This window comes from Pseudophryne corroboree, chromosome 10 (assembly GCF_028390025.1).
Source record: "Pseudophryne corroboree isolate aPseCor3 chromosome 10, aPseCor3.hap2, whole genome shotgun sequence".
NCBI lineage: Eukaryota > Metazoa > Chordata > Amphibia > Anura > Myobatrachidae > Pseudophryne > Pseudophryne corroboree.
Genome location: NC_086453.1, coordinates 218,151,328 through 218,156,734, shown reverse-complemented (window position 1 = coordinate 218,156,734; position 5,407 = coordinate 218,151,328). Strand labels below are relative to the sequence as shown.

Genomic DNA, 5,407 nt, shown 5'->3' with positions numbered 1-5,407 from the left:
CTCTACTACCATACCACGCTGCCAGCGCCCGATCTCGTCTGATCTTGGAAGCTAAACAACGTTGGGCCGGGTTAACACCAGGAGAGGAGACTACCTGTGAATACCTTGTGTTGTAGAGCAGGAATTAATTTCCCTCTCTATGTGAGAAGGGACACCAACAGCAGTATCACCACTAATTCTATCAAGTACCTTTCTACCATCCTATTTAGTCATCCTATGTTAATTTGCAGTTCAATGCCTCAATTTTTGTCCGCAAATATGGTATCTGTCTACCGTTGTCTGATCAGACACTTGATCCCAGCGCTGTTCGCCACCACGTTCTGCCGGTCCACCAGCGCTGGGGACAGACACACTGCCCCAGTGCTGTCTGCTGCAGAGTCCTGTAGGGGGCGCAGGTCCCCTGCATGCTTCTGCAATAAAAAAATTAAAAAAAACTTCCGGGTCTGTGGAGAAGTGGCGGTATACCATACCGTTGTATACCGCCCCAATTCGACCACTGTGTATATATATATATATATAACACAGCAGAGGAAGGGATTCATTCTCTATACAGCAGTCAGGGTCCGGGCAGCCAGTGCTGCTTGCTAACAATTTCTTCCTCACACAGGTATACAGTACACTGGCCTCCTCACTGTGATCGTCAGTCATGGCATGAAAGGAAGGGTTAGAGTGCAGGGTGAGAAGATAGAGGCCCTATGTGCAGTGCCGCCCGCGTCCACCCCAGCCGGTAAACTGTAATAGCCCTGTTCACTTTTTTTTTACCTCCCCTCCTCCTGGCTCTTCTGTATCGTTTGGGCAGCTCCTGCTGCCGCTGCCTCCGTGGATCTTTTCCGCCCGGCTCCTGCACACACAATCCCCGTTTTGGCGCTGACGATGCTGCAGGCACTGGGGGAGAGGGAGGGGGCGCACAGCTGCACAGTGGAAGGAGAGGGACAGCTCTGAGCAGCGCCACCACCAATAAGAGCGCTGCTGCAGCTCCCTCCTCCCCCCTCCCTCCACGTCCTTCTCTCCTGCCTCCGGCGCTGCTGCTTCTCTCTGGCAGCTTGTAATGAGGCAGGTTGAATCAATACAATGCCGCTGAGTAAATTAACGGGAATGCGGCCAGTTGCACCCCCAGGGCGACTGCGCTGTGTGCCAGGCACACCTGGCACACACGTAGTTACGGCTCTGACTGCCAGTATACATACTGCGGACGATTGATGTCACAGATGGGCACAGAGGGGCAGGCAAATTCAAATGCCCACCTAGCTGGGGGTCCTGACCAATATGTTGAGTAGCCGTTCGTTAAACGTGTAAACTTACCTCAGTGGTTCTCAAACTGTGTGCTGTGGCACCCTGGGGTGCTTTAGGACACTTGCAGCGATGCCTTGGATTTGTGGTCCAGGACCAATTAAAATTATTTATGGTCAATGTAATAGACATAACCAGTGCTGGTGGCTGTCAATCATAAAATATGTGGACAAACAGAAGCAAATCTTTTCCCTCACCACACAATTAAACCTAAGATGACATATAAACACAATTTACTTAATTTCTCTATCGTCCTAGTGGATGCTGGGGTTCCTGAAAGGACCATGGGGAATAGCGGCTCCGCAGGAGACAGGGCACAAAAAGTAAAGCTTTCCGATCAGGTGGTGTGCACTGGCTCCTCCCCCTATGACCCTCCTCCAAGCCTCAGTTAGATTTTTGTGCCCGGCCGAGAAGGGTGCAATCTAGGTGGCTCTCCTAAAGAGCTGCTTAGAGAAAGTTTAGCTTAGGTTTTTTATTTTACAGTGAGTCCTGCTGGCAACAGGATCACTGCAACGAGGGACTTAGGGGAGAAGAAGTGAACTCACCTGCGTGCAGGATGGATTGGCTTCTTGGCTACTGGACATCAGCTCCAGAGGGACGATCACAGGTACAGCCTGGATGGTCACCGGAGCCTCGCCGCCGGCCCCCTTGCAGATGCTGAAACATGAAGAGGTCCAGAATCGGCGGCAGAAGACTCCTCAGTCTTCTAAAGGTAGCGCACAGCACTGCAGCTGTGCGCCATTTTCCTCTCAGCACACTTCACACGGCAGTCACTGAGGGTGCAGGGCGCTGGGAGGGGAGCGCCCTGGGAGGCAAATGAAAACCTATTTGGCTAAAAAATACCTCACATATAGCCTCCGGGGGCTATATGGAGATATTTAACCCCTGCCAGAATACACTAAAGAGCGGGAGACGAGCCCGCCGGAAAAGGGGCGGGGCCTATCTCCTCAGCACACAGCGCCATTTTCCTTACACAGCTCCGCTGGTCAGGACGGCTCCCAGGTCTCTCCCCTGCACTGCACTACAGAAACAGGGTAAAACAAGAGAGGGGGGGCAAAATAGTGGCAAAAATTATATTATAAAAGCAGCTATACAGGGAGCACTTATTATAAGGCTATCCCTGTCATATATAGCGCTTTTGGTGTGTGCTGGCAAACTCTCCCTCTGTCTCCCCAAAGGGCTAGTGGGGTCCTGTCTTCGTTAAGAGCATTCCCTGTGTTTCTGCTGTGTGTCGGTACGTGTGTGTCGACATGTATGAGGACGATATTGGTGTGGAGGCGGAGCAATTGCCAAATTTGGGGATGTCACCTCCTAGGGGGTCGACACAAGAATGGATGCCTTTATTTATGGAATTACGGGATAGTGTCAACACGCTAAAGCAGTCGTTTGACGACATGAGACGGCCGGACAATCAGTTAGTGCCTGTCCAGGCGCCTCAAACACCGTCAGGGGCTGTAAAACGCCCTTTGCCTCAGTCGGTCGACACAGACCCAGACACAGGCACTGATTCCAGTGGCGACGGTGACGAATCAACCGTATTTTCCAGTAGGGCCACACGTTATATGATTTTGGCAATGAAGGAGGCGTTACATTTAGCTGATACTACAGGTACCACTAAACAGGGTATTATGTGGGGTGTGAAAAAACTACCTATAGTTTTTCCTGAATCAGAAGAACTAAATGATGTATGTGATGAAGCGTGGGTTGCCCCCGATAAAAAGATGCTAATTTCAAAGAAGTTATTAGCTTTATACCCTTTCCCGTCAGAGGTTAGGGCGCGCTGGGAAACACCTCCTAGGGTGGACAAGGCGCTCACACGCTTATCTAAACAAGTGGCGTTACCCTCTCCTGAGACGGCCGCACTTAAAGATCCAGCAGATAGGAGGATGGAAAATATCCAAAAAAGTATATACACACATACAGGTGTTATACTACGACCAGCTATAGCGACAGCCTGGATGTGCAGTGCTGGAGTAGCTTGGTCAGAGTCCCTGATTGAAAATATTGATACCCTGGATAGGGACAATGTTTTACTGTCTTTAGAGCAAATAAAGGATGCATTTCTTTATATGCGTGATGCACAGAGGGATATCTGCACACTGGCATCACGGGTAAGTGCTATGTCCATTTCGGCCAGAAGAAGTTTATGGACGCGACAGTGGTCAGGCGATGCGGACTCAAAACGGCATATGGAAGTTTTGCCGTATAAAGGGGAGGAGTTATTTGGAGTCGGTCTATCAGATTTGGTGGCCACGGCTACAGCCGGGAAATCCACCTTTTTACCTCAAGCTACTCCCCAACAGAAAAAGACACCGACTTTTCAACCGCAGCCCTTTCGTTCCTTTAAAAACAAGAGAGCAAAGGGATATTCATATCTGCCACGAGGCAGAGGAAGGGGGAAGAGACACCAACAGGCAGCTCCTTCCCAGGAACAGAAGCCCTCCCCCGCTTCTACAAAAGCCTCAGCATGACGCTGGGGCTTCTCAAGCGGACTCGGGGGCGGTGGGCGGTCGTCTCAAGAATTTCAGCGCGCAGTGGGCTCACTCGCAGGTAGATCCCTGGATCCTGCAGATAATATCTCAGGGGTACAGGTTGGAACTAGAGACAGATCCGCCTCGCCGTTTCCTGAAGTCTGCTTTACCAACGTCCCCCTCAGAAAGGGAGACGGTTTTGGAAGCCATTCACAAGCTGTACTCTCAGCAGGTGATAGTCAAGGTACCTCTTCTACAACAGGGAAAGGGGTATTATTCCACTCTATTTGTGGTACCGAAGCCGGACGGCTCGGTAAGACCTATTCTAAATCTGAAGTCCTTGAACCTGTACATAAAGAAGTTCAAGTTCAAAATGGAGTCACTCAGAGCAGTGATAGCGAACCTGGAAGAAGGGGACTTTATGGTGTCCTTGGACATCAAGGATGCGTACCTCCACGTTCCAATTTACCCCTCACACCAGGGGTACCTCAGGTTCGTTGTACAAAACTGTCACTATCAGTTTCAGACGCTGCCGTTCGGATTGTCCACGGCACCTCGGGTCTTTACAAAGGTAATGGCCGAGATGATGATTCTTCTTCGAAGAAAAGGCGTATTAATTATCCCATACTTGGACGATCTCCTAATAAGGGCAAGGTCCAGAGAACAGCTAGAGAGGGGATTAGCACTGTCTCAAGAAGTGCTAAAACAGCACGGCTGGATTCTGAATATTCCAAAATCCCAGTTAATGCCGACAACTCGTCTGCTGTTCCTAGGGATGATTCTGGACACGGTTCAGAAAAAGGTTTTTCTCCCGGAGGAAAAAGCCAAGGAGTTATCCGAGCTTGTCAGGAACCTCCTAAAACCAGGAAAGGTGTCTGTACATCAATGCACAAGAGTCCTGGGAAAAATGGTGGCTTCTTACGAAGCAATTCCATTCGGCAGATTCCATGCACAAATTTTCCAGAGGGATCTGTTGGACAAATGGTCAGGGTCGCATCTTCAGATGCACCAGCGGATAACCCTGTCTCCAAGGACAAGGGTATCTCTTCTGTGGTGGTTGCAGAGTGCTCATCTATTGGAGGGCCGCAGATTCGGCATACAGGATTGGATCCTGGTGACCACGGACGCCAGCCTGAGAGGCTGGGGAGCAGTCACACAAGGAAGAAACTTCCAGGGAGTGTGGACGAGCCTGGAAACGTCTCTTCACATAAACATTCTGGAACTAAGAGCAATCTACAATGCTCTAAGCCAGGCAGAACCTCTGCTTCAAGGAAAACCGGTGTTGATCCAGTCGGACAACATCACGGCAGTCGCCCATGTAAACAGACAGGGCGGCACAAGAAGCAGGAGTGCAATGGCAGAAGCTGCAAGGATTCTTCCCTGGGCAGAGAATCATGTGATAGCACTGTCAGCAGTGTTCATCCCGGGAGTGGACAACTGGGAAGCAGACTTCCTCAGCAGACACGACCTTCACCCGGGAGAGTGGGGACTTCATCCGGAAGTCTTCCACATGCTGGTAACCCGTTGGGAAAGACCAATGGTGGACATGATGGCGTCTCGCCTCAACAAAAAACTGGACAGGTATTGCGCCAGGTCAAGAGATCCGCAGGCAATAGCTGTGGACGCGCTGGTAACGCCTTGGGTGT

General features: G+C 50.6%; 1 pseudogene; it reads left to right on the top strand.

The window, feature by feature from the left end:
* Positions 1–119, top strand: LOC134968402 (5S ribosomal RNA; annotated as a pseudogene).
* The last annotated feature ends 5,288 nt before the right edge of the window (positions 120–5,407 follow it).